This window comes from Myodes glareolus, chromosome 8 (genome assembly GCF_982192425.1).
Source record: "Myodes glareolus chromosome 8, mMyoGla1.1, whole genome shotgun sequence".
NCBI classification, from domain to species: Eukaryota; Metazoa; Chordata; class Mammalia; order Rodentia; family Cricetidae; genus Myodes; species Myodes glareolus.
The window spans coordinates 67,248,052-67,260,283 of NC_142033.1; positions in this window are offsets into that span (position 1 = coordinate 67,248,052).

Below are 12,232 nucleotides of genomic sequence, written 5' to 3' on the forward strand. Positions count from 1 at the left end.
ATTTTACCAGAACACTGAAATGCTTGACAGAGAGTTGTTCCGCACTGCTTCCCTCTTGTGTCACTGTAGCCACATCTCAAAACTGAAGCTTCAAGGATCTGGTACCCTCCTTCCCCATGCACACAGATGGGCATCCTCAGATTGGCATTTATACTTATACACTTCTTTTAAAAGCCGGTTAAGACACGGAGAAGAGAGAACCTCAACATAATGTCTAACAGTACCAAAGCTGAAAGTCTGTATTGCCTTCTTCTGCATTCCCCTGGTACTAATGAAATGACGTATCATGCTAGTGTTTGTTAGACTTCTGGGTTTTCTGTAAATAACCAGATATTTTGACCATTTTACTAATGAACTGTTGACAAGCTTCTAAAACAAACTAGACTCCATAAAAAGAAATCCATAAAGAAAAGGAAATTCTCTTTAGTTTTCTGCCTAAATGGTTCAAACCCTGATGTGAGCCCATGCTACTGTTGTGTGGTTTCAGTTCACCAGAGGGGCTCCTCTGAACGCTAGTGGCAGCTCCTGTGGTGCCCCGTGGCCTTGGTGGAGATGCCCGTGAGTGCTTCACCCGCCTGCATGTCTGACCTCTCGAGAAGGTTGTTTCATTTTGTATCTTATTTTAAAAATACTTCCCTACCTTGAAGTCGAGTCCTTAGTGTTAAATTTTTAAAAGTAAATTTCCATACCACAGTGGGCCCAAGTAGAAGAACCCCTCAGTCTCAAAGGGAGCAAGCTCAGATTGTTTCCTCTATGAAAAGTATTTGAATCCTAACAGGTGGAAATTCTCACTAAAGGCCATTCCAAGTAGATTTTTCAGCCAGTGCTAGAGTTCAGGATTCAATATGAACCGTCATCCTATGTTTGCAGTTCATATCTGTAATGATCTGTAATGGATCATTTCGGAGTTAAGAACAAGTCAGCTCACACTGACCCAGGAGTATAGAAGTAGGGTGCCGCTCCGTAAGAACCCCTCCATAGCATTGTGAAGCTGTCATGAGAGTCAGTATTTCTAGGCTATTTGATCCTCCCTAACCACATGTAAATCCCTTGGTCAAAACACCCTGAGATTGTGATTGGAAGAACATCAGCATTGGACACATTCAAGGAAAATTGGCATTAATGTGAACCTGTCATCCCCATTTACTCTGGCGATTTGTTTGAAAATATAGTTAGGATTAAACAGTGCCAGGCCAATGACATTTTATGACTGATTTCCTTTATTTGGACTATAATTAAAAAATGGTAGACTACAAAATAAAAACTGAAAAAGAAAGAAAATCACTTGCAAACAATGTACAAAAAAGCTGCTAGCTTCAAATTTAACATTTTTAAAAGTCATGTTACTCCCCCTGCATCCAAATGAAATGACTGGCAGGAATGTCCCTGTCACCCCTTCTCAATGGATGGCTAATCAGTTTAATCTGAAATGAGAGTGCTTTATATTTACCCTAAAAGTACACACAAGTAGTGAGTGCCTTTATGACATTTTCACATACGTGTGGCATTGCACTTTGTTCACACCCGCCCCACCTTTCACCAGCCCACCTCTTTTTAGTCCTGCTCCTCCCACGTGAGTCCTTCCGCCTTCGTGTCATATGCATACACAAACACTCATATGTAATAGATTCCTCCTCTAGTAGAAAATGGAACAGTTGAGTCTGGTTTCATTCATTTTTCCTTTGGGTGACATACCGTCATTCTTCCCGGCTGAGTGAGACTTCTCTGTACATAACCTTCCACATTTTCTTTATCAGCTCATCTCTTGGTTCCGTGCCTTGGTTGTCGAGAAGAATGCAGCAGTACGTGAGCAGGGTTGCCTGGTGTGTGCTGACCTAGATTCCCTAGGGCATATGCTCAAGAGGAGCAGCTGGATCTCATGGTCGCTTAAATATCTCAGGAGCCTCCACGCTGAGTTCCGCGTTGCCTACACCAGTTTGTCGGGGCTTTTTCCCCAACACCGTTGCCACCAGCATTTTCATCTTTCCTTGGTGATCTCCATCCTGACAGGAGGTGGAATCTCAGTGTCGTTTTAGTTTGCATTCATTAAATGGATGAGAGTGATGAGCGGGATTTAAAATGTTTACTGCCCGTTTGTAGTTCTGTTGGGAACTGTCTGAATCATCAGTTTGTTTATTGGTCGATGGATTTATTTTTAGTTCTTCATAGACTAATCTTGGTCTCCTGCCAGGGGATGCAGATTTTATCTTCCTTCTGCTGTGCAGAAGCTTTTTTGGGTTTTTATGTCATGTGATCCAGTCAGGCAGTTTTGGGGATGGGGTTTCCTACGATGGTGAAATCCTTTTCAGAAAGCCCTGGCCTATGTCTTTAGAGTGGAGTGTTTTCCTTCAGCGGTTTCAAAGTTTTCGGTCTTACATTATGGTCTTTGATCTACTTTGAATAGATTTTGGGGCAAGGTGAACAGTACGGGTTTAGTTTCAGTCTTCTAAATACAGATACCTAGTTTCCCTGGTTTAATGAAGAGGCTGCCTTTTCTCAAATACATTTATTGTTTTGATTTGTTTGTTTGTTTCTGTTGTTTTGTTTTGTTTTGTTTTGAAGACAGGGTTTCTCTGGGAAATAGCCCTGGCTGTACTGGAACATCATTTTGTAGACCAGGTTGGCCTCGAACTCACCCAGATCCCCCTGCTGCTGCCTGGAAGGTGCTGGGATTAAAGGTGTGCACCGTCACACCCGGCTTCAAATACTTGAACATCTTGCTGAAAAGCTTTATCAAAAGGCTGCAGCTGGGTGGACTTACTTCCCAGTCCTCTGTCCCATTCCACTGTCTTGCAATACCATGTCCTGTTAATGTGGCTCTAATATAATTTGAGGTTAGGTATCATAAGGCCTTCAGCTCTGGTCTTTCTTCTAGGGATTTCTTTGGCTATTTGAGGCTAATGAGGACTGACTTGCATGTGCAGATCACTTTTTGTAACAGATTCTGCCAGGTCGTTGGCATGGAAGATCTTTTCATCTTCTAGTATGGTAAACCTCTTTCTTCAAGGCTTTCAAGTTCTTAGGGAAGAAGTCTTTCACATCCTCTGGCTTATTCCTAAGTGTTTTTCAAAGTCTTTGTGAGTGGGACTTCTTTTTCCCAATTTCTCACTGGAAAGTTCATCACTGTCTTTTAGGAAAGTTGGTTTTTGTGTCCTGCTAGTTTGGGAAAGTGTTTATGATGTCTAAGAGTTTTCTGGTGGAATCGTGTCTGGATGATGGCTTTAATTTGCTTTCCTTTCCTATTTGTATGCTTTGTATGTCTCTTGTCCTACTAACTGCAACATGAAACATCACATTGCATACCCTGCACAAGATGGAAGGAGTGAACACAGCCTAGAGGGAAGCTTGGCCTTTCTTTCCAGTCAGGATACTGTAGTCATACAGAGACTTGTCATATAGAGCCTTTATTGTACTGAGCTGTGTTCTTTCTACTCCTGGCATCTGGATGTTGGACTTTGTCAAAGGTTTTATACAGCTATTGAGATGATCATGTGATTTCTATCCTAAAGTGTGCTTTGCTACATTTAACTTGTATATGTTGAATCATCATGGTATCCCTGGAATGACCTGCCCACCCACCATGGGTATGGTGCATGATCCTCTTAATATGTTCCTCAGTTGATTTAGAAGTATTTTAATGAAGAATTTTTGTGTCTGTGTTCATCATGGAAATCTGTGTGTGTGTGTGTGTGTGTGTGTTCCAGTTTTGATACTGGGGTGGTGTTGGCTTCGTAGAATAAGTGTGCTTGTGTTTCTTCTTTCTATTTTGTGATTGTGTCAGATCTGACATAATTCTGATGTGCCTGCCTGTGTGCTAACATTTTATAGCTTGCTTATTATTACTTCAAGCCTCTCAACTGTAGTAAGTGATGGAGAGGTCCTTGTCTAGTCTGGTCATGTCTGTCAGAGTTCAAAATACCTCTAGTACTCATATGCCTTTTTATAAAACAAGATTTAGGAAATTCCATCTTACAACTTCATTGAATAAAAATCTGTGCCATTGGTTTTTTTCTGAGTTCCTCTTTCTATTCCGTGGATCCTCAATTTGTTCTCTTGATTATATTCCAGAGTTCTTAGAAGTTATGACCACACTCATTTACATATTTCCTCTTAATGACTGACCATGATCTTTCCTCAGCCTCATCCTCTGTGACACTTCCCACTATGGTTTTTGTGTGTTTGTTTCCTTCCCAGTGTTTCTGTTTGTCTTTTTCCAACGATTCATTTCCTCACCCTTTTCCTCGCTGTCTCATTCGTGTTGCTAAGCTTCTCCATCTTGCTCCCCTTCTCATCAAACTTGATAGCTTTCTTCTCTAGTTCATGATTTCTTTACTTCATCTACTCAGGATTTTTATCCTCTTTGAAGTCATTGATCATTTTTACAAGAGAACTGTTGGTGTCATGTCTAAAGTGTCTCCGAATTCAGTTAATTAAGGAGTTTATCTTCTGCAGGTGTCCTGGTGCCTTGCTTTGGGGGACGGGGTTCTTTAGTTTGTGTGTTGGCATTTGCATATGTGTCAGCTTGGGTCTCTCTTCTGGTTTTATTTGAGGATTTTCTTTGGAGTAGTCTCACTCTTAAGGGCTCACTCCCTAACACCACTCAGGAAAAAAATACTGCAATGACTAAACTAATAAGATTGAAAAATACCCTGAAATTACACTAGAGCCCATGATTACATCACCAGTGACCGAGGAACAGAAATTGATAGAGATAACATGAATGCAGACTGGTAATCAGTGCAGTAACAGACTGTAGGAGGCAGAGGAGCAACATCTGTTTAAACCAGATGAGAAGGGTGGAGGAGGGTGGGGGGGGGAGAAAGAGCGGGAGATAAAGAGGGGAGAGAAATTCCCCCCAAATGACAAATTGCATTTACAAATTTACACGTTAGATAAACTTAAGAAGCAAAATAAAACCATAAAACCCATTCTTTTACAGGTAGATAAAGACAAAGTTATACTAAAAGTGTAATTAAAAAAATATATACTAAAAGTATAATTAAAAATATACTAAAAGTATAATTTAAAAAAAAAACAGGGAACCAGTAGAGGTAAAATAAGACATAACCAATTATGAAAAAAATGTATGCATAAGATCAAATACACAAAAGGAAATAAAAATTTAAAAAGTTATTTTTGTTGTTTGCTTGTTTGTTTGTTTGTTTGGTTGGTTGGTTGGTTTGGTTTTTTCAGAACAAGATTTCTCTGTTTATGCCTGGCTGTCCTGGAACTCACTCTGTAGACCAGGCTGACCTTGAACTCAGAGATCCACCGGCCTCTGCCTCCTGATTGCTGGGATTAAAGGCGTGTGCCACCACCACCAGGCTAAATCTTTTATAAAACATAAGATAAAGTTAAAATACTTTTACAAGTATTATAAAGAAAAGAGGAAACGCGAGAGAAAATGTGTTGAACAACTTTGCGTGTCATCTAAAATGTAAATCTCTCAGTGGATGCAGAGGTTTGGGGTTGGGTTTGTGACCCCTCATATTTCTGTGATTTCCAGGGACACCAAGCCTCTACTAGACAGAACTGTGCTCACTTTAGGACCTTCCCTTCTTGTCCAAGAGACCTGGGGAGGCCAGATCAGTTCTTCCAGCACTCAGAGAGTCCAGCTACCCTACCCTGGGCAGGTTAACTTCTTGGGGAAAGTTTCCAGATGCTTCAGCTGGGGAAAGCACAATAGCCCTGGGATCTGCACGTTCTTGCCTGCTCTCCTCCAGGGAAGATAAGGACACCAGGCTCGTCAGAACTTCAGAGTGCTCAGTCGCTGGCAGAGAAGTAGCCCCCAAGGCTGACCTGCACTCTGACGTCAGGCTTGGGATTATCAAACTCCAAAGATAGTCTCAGCTCCTACCCACTGCAGGTGAGGGTGCCTCACTGGCGCAGGTCACTTGCACAGCCATGCCTCCTGTCACTGCATGGGAAGAGGGTGGAAATTAGTGGTGTCAGACCCTCCTACTTTCCCTGAAGCTACGGCTGAGTGACTTCAGGTTCTCCGGCTTGTCATAGGTCAGTATTCAACAAGTTTCCTCTCAAGATGGCCCCTGGCCATAGCCCAGGGTTATGATAAAATGGCCCTTCCCATGCTGACCCTCCATGACTCCTTCCCTTGCTTGTGAGAACTGGGGTTGGCTCTGTAGCATGAGAGTTCTCCTCATCCTTGTGGCCTGCTTATCCTTTGGGATGAGGCTTTTTCCCCTCTAAGATTTATTTTGTTGTTTATGTATCTGTGGATGGGCTAAGTGTGAAATACATGCAAGAATCCTTGGACGTGAGAAGAGGGCGTCAGATCCCTTGGAGCTGGAGTTACAGGCAGGTATTGAGCCAGCTGAGAGGGATACTGGGATCCATATTCCAGTCCCTAGATATGGCCACTGCCCCCTGCCCACCTGGAGTCGCATGGCCTTCCTTTCTCTGCCCTCCTGAGCCGTCCTATCACTGTGTGATTCTCCAGATCTCTTCACTCAGCAGATTAAAATCTGTCTGCATTACCTGGGTTCCCTTCCATGCATCATGGAGTTAGCTCCAAATCCACCACCTCACCCAGAAATCTTATCTGTATTATACAGATAAGCGCATTTAAAAGAATTTTGAATTGGGGGATGATTACAGGTCTAGGTGTTGATTCCTGTGTTTGTCATTGTTGGATGGGTGTTTTGTTCCTTGGTTTCTGTTTCTGAACCAACAACCAAAATGCCTGCATGGGACTGACCCAGGCTCTCTACATGTGTTACAGTTGTGCAGCTTGGTCTACTTGTGAGACTCCTAACAATGAGAGCAGGGACTGTCTCTAATGCTTTGGCTGACTTGTGGGAATCTATTCCTCATATTTGCTCAGCCTGAATACAAGAGGAGTCTTACTGCAACTTGATATGCCATGCTTTGTTGACACCCATGGGAGGCCTGCCCCTTTCTCAACAGAAACAGAAGAGGAGCTGATTGAGGGGGTGAGGCAGAGGAGAGGTGGAGGGAGGGAACAAGAGGAGAGACGGAAGGGGGAACTGCTGTGGTCAGGTTGTATAAGAGAGAGAATGAATATGGGAAGAGACTAATATTATACTTCATCTTCAACTGAGGAGAAACACATATAAAAACAAGGGTAGGGAGGGGTAGGGTTGGGAGGTCACAATATGAACTTAATTTCTAGGATAACCGTATGCTTTTTCAGGTTTGCCTTTTGGTTTTTTGTTTGTTTGCTTTTGTCATTTTGCTTTGCTATTCTGTTCAACATCCCTCGAAAAGTAACAGTCATTTAGGTTCTCCTATGGACGTACATGCGCAGTTTGCAGGATATAGGTAAGGCTGCCAGGACAGAGCATACTTCTTCCCCTAAGCCTATGGGGACTCACATTCTGGGAACAGAGGGCCAAAGGGGCCAGTTTATATTTGGTCAACAGAATGCTAATATGGGTCTGATGAGAGACGCCCAAAGTGTGGCTGATAGCCTTGGGGAAAGTGGGGTATAAGTCATCACAAATGACTTATCTGATATCTCAGGAACCCCAGAAAATAATTATGTAACAGATGACGTGGCTATTTTGGGCAGAGATCCACTTTTGTGTAATTCTGTCTAAATATGACATGGAGGTAAAGGGCCTTCATCAGAACCTTGGCCTTCACCTCCAAGTAGCCTGTGTGCCAGGGTCTGAGTGTGCCAGGGTGCTTGCCTAATGGTCTGTGTGAAGGCCTTCAGGCTTCACCTGAAGTGAATAAAGCCCTTCTTGTCTTTGTTCTGAGTTCTCTTCAAACTTGCGGTCTTCCACAACTCTGCTTTCCTGGCATCAAAGAACGAACCTCACAGAAGGACCAACAGATTTGGTGTCACTGAGAGCCCATTTCCTGGATCAAAGACTGTCCCTTCTTACTGTGCCCTCTCATGGTGGGAAAAGCAAGCTGGCTCCCTGTGACCCGTAAGGACTCCCCATCAGTCATCGAAACACCCTCCAGGGGCTTAATTCTACGGCAGTAAAGATTAGATTTCAAAACCTGGAGGAGAGGCCACCAACATGCAGACCGCAGCGGTAATTACATGCAGAAACTGTTTCCCACTGCCTGAATCAATAGACGTTGAAAAGCACGCTTTTATTTGAGATTGCACTGATAGTCTATGGTGTGTGAATGTAACCCATAAACCCTCCAGAAGTGTCATTTTCTCAGTCTAAACGTATTCGAAAGACGATCATGCAGAGGAGAGGCGGCAGTGGGATGGACCTTGACCTACTGGTAAGGGGCTGCTGCTGCCACTGTCCCTTTAAAAGTTGCCATGTCTTCAGATGCCTCTCAAGGACCTGCCCATGCGCTTTGCATAGCCCCGGTACATCAGGACTCAGCCCACTGGTATATGTAAACATGACTAGCCGCAACTGAGCTAATGGTGTGTGTGTGTGTGTGTGTGTGTGTGTGTGTGTGTGTGTGTGTGTGGCGTGTGTATACACATACATACATACATACATTTAGGGGACCTCAGGTCCTCAAAAAACTAGGTACATAAATACATGCCTTCTGTCAACCAACGTTGAGCCCAGACTATTCAGGGTAACCTGACACCAACATGAAAATCTGTAGTGGGTTGGATACAGCAAGACTGCTGCACCTTCTGTGAAGCTGGTTTCAACTTAAACAGTATTCTTGCCGGGTGGGGCTTGAGGGGAACCTAGAGGAAATGCCTCATCCAGGAGATCATATTCACCATGTCCCTCGTAGCCCATTGGCTGCAATGAGTTCGACCGTTTTAACTAATTTTTGTTTTGTTTTGTTTTGTTTTGTTTTTAAAAAGTTGGGAGCTTGGTGGTGGTAGCATGTGCTTTTAATTCTTCACTCAGGCAGCAGAAGCTGGTCAATCTCTGAGTTCAAGGCAAGTCTGGTCTACAGACTGAGTTCCAGAAAAGCCAGGGCTACACAAAGAAACCCTGTCAAAAAAAAAAAAAAAATCGGGGAAATGCCGGGGAGCCTGTGGAGGTTTGCCAGATGACAAACTGTGGAACCCTGAGCAAGTAACTCTACCTCGCTAGGCATGTGCCTCTAGACGTGGTGGATTGGTCCCAATTTTGCATCCAAAATTAACACAAATTTAACATCTTGCAGAATTATGATGAATCCAAGCATTCAACATGCTGTATCAGATGGTATTAAACGTAGTAAATATTTACTCATCTATTAGCATCTTGTCTGTGGTGAACACATGTGATCGCCACAACAGCCCTGAACAGAAAGAACATGCCGTAGAGCTGCAGAGAATCTGCTACAGAAAGTGTGCCCCTTTCTGAGTGGTCTCAACATTGTTGGCTGTCTCATAAGGCATGTGATGCTGGCCCTATGCTGATCACCTGAGTTCCAGTCTGCTGCTCTCTGGGTGACTTGACACTTGGGGCTGCTAAATCCCTCACCCCAATGTCACCCCTGAGGGTTTGGGTCCTTGAACACCTAACGAGGTAATTCGAAACTTGGCCATTAAGGTATGTGGAACAATAATTTAACACCCCTGACGCCTTTATTTACCAAACTTTTAAAAGCAAATGGAATACCCTCTGCCTTGCAAGTCGTTTTATTTAAAAAGGACTGTCTAGTTACAAGCAGCATTGCAGTATCATGTATGAAGGATGTTGCAGAGAAATAAACTGTGCTGCTAACATTTGCAGATTTGCTAATTATCACTGTCAGGAGGAGATGGCACACATTACAACTGGAGTCCGTTTCTAGGGTAGACTTACGGTGACCAGGAAGTCTTCCGACATGTACTCTAGTCCAGACATTTATTCTGCATGGTTAAATATTTCCATTTCTTTTGGCAGTGTGTGAAACAGATTGCGAAGATTCAAAAAAGTAAACATGCGGCTCAGGTAATTAGTTGTGTTACGTGAGTAAAATATATATTGCATATATACTAAATTTTTATGTATGTAAATATAGGTTGCATTTTGTTATTTTGCACTGTCTCGATTATTTGTAAATTTGTAACAACTATGAAAGCAAAATCTTTGTCTCTTCATTTGCTATAAAATGACCTTACAGATTTGTTATCTTCGGACTTTAATGAAATTGATGTGCATGTACAAGAAACTCCATTCTAGCTTCAATTTAATTTGTTTTGAATAATAGTTTGTAATAAACTCCTAGAAGCAGCCATTGTGAGGTGGGTCCCTGGAGGTCTCGAAATTGGTCCCACGATTGGTTTTTTTTTTAACACCCACCAGGGAGTCTGGGCAGGTGCTTCTGGGTTCAGCAGGTGGCACAAGGACCCGTCCACATCCCAACCCCAACAGTCCTTGCCTGTTACCTTTAATTTGTCTCCATGAGACTTGATCAGAACAATAAGCAACTTTGGAGAACTATTTACCCCTCATTCTTTCTCTTAGGAGTCATGGAGCTGAGTGACTTGTTCCTTTTCTTCCAGCCTCAGCCTTACACAATTCCTGGTCATATACTCAGAAGGAGATGGCTCCTTCCTAGTCATTCTTCATTTGGGTAGAAATTTCACCAAGAAAGTCAAAAACTATCCTTTATAACACAGAAATTTCTCTAGTCAATGAAAAACTTGTCATTGCCAATTGATTGTGTCTCTTAAATACAACCGAAAATGAGATTTGTAAGAAAGTTAAAAATACATAACAGTTTAACATGATAAACAAATTAGGGCTGGCAAGATGGCTCAGGGCTTCAGGCCCTGGACCCCATATGTATTACTTACTTTCCTGTGGCTGTGATAAAATATTATGACCCAAAATGACCTTTTCCTTTTTTAATTTAGCTTCTTTATTGACTCTGGGAGTTCCACATTATGCACCCAATTCTGCTCACCTCCTGGTCCCCCCATATCTTCCTCTCATCCCTGCCATAGCAAATAGAAGGGGAAAACACCAAAAGCTGAGACAAAACAAAACCACAACAGAAAAATCTCTTTGCTTTTCCTTCTTTCCTCTTCTCCAACACCTCTTCATTCTTCCTGGTGGCATTGGAGGCTTCACTGTGCCATATAGCATACTTCTTTGTCCCATCAGTTTTACAGGCAAATGTTCATTGCAATAAGTCACTGACCTGGTTCAAGGCCTTGGGTTTCTGGTACATCATCCTCACTGTGTCCCACCAGAACTCCTCTGGGATACCCCGTGGCCGCCAGCAGCAGTATGGCCTTGAGACACCAACAGGGCCCTTGACCTCGGTGCCTGCACAGCCTTTAATGGTAACAGGAGCATTGGATATCACCACAGACCCTGGCTGCAGCAGGGCCACAGACCCTGACAACTGCAGCTCTGACCCAGACGTCGCCATGACATTGAGTAGCAGCACAGGCCACTCAGATCTGCATGCATCCTCGCCTTCAGACACCAACCTGGATGCAGGTGGCAGTTCTGACCCCGGGCATCCTCTTGGCTCTCGGTGGCAATAGGAGCCATATTTGTCAATCTAGACCCTAGCAGCTTTAGGGCCACAGACCCAGACCTGCCCCTCGGCAGCAACCTGGGCCTAGATGACATCATGGCTCTGGTAGCAGCACAGGCCACCCATATCTGTATGGCCCCTGCTGTGATATGGCCCCCAGACTCCAGGTCCCGGGCCTCTGTATGGGCCACGGAGTTCAACACAGACCCCAAATGTAGATGGACCATGGACCCAGACATGGCCCCAGGCAACAGTTCAGCCTGGTCAACATCCTAGCTCCAAGTGGTAGCCCTGGCCTCTCAGATCAGGATGACTCTGTCAGCAGTGTGGTTCCTGGACACCAACAAGGCCATGGGTTGCAGCCCAGACCCAAGGATTCATGTGGCCTTTGGTGGCAACATGGGACATGGGCATCAACATAGACCTCAGCTGCAGTAGGACCACGGACCCAGAGATGGGGTCCTTGGGAACAGCCTGGGTCTGGTGGTCACCATGGCCCCGGGTGATCTGTAAGGCACCAGCAGCAGCATGGCTTATGGATGCCAACACTGCCCCCAGGAGGCAGCCCAGCCCATGGGAATCATCATGGCACTTGACGACAACAGGAGCCATGGACATCAACACAGGCACTGGCTTCTGTAGGACCAGAGACCCAGACATGGCCCTTGGTAGCAGCCCAGCCCAGACATCACCATGGCCCCAGGAGGCAAACAGGTTCCAACATCTGCCCACTCCTCACCCTCTCCGTTTATTCCTGCATCTTTCCACAGCGCATGAACCATTCGCTTCTCTCATTCCCATTTTGCCACCATACATTTTCTTATCATAATAAGACCCATAGGCCCATCAC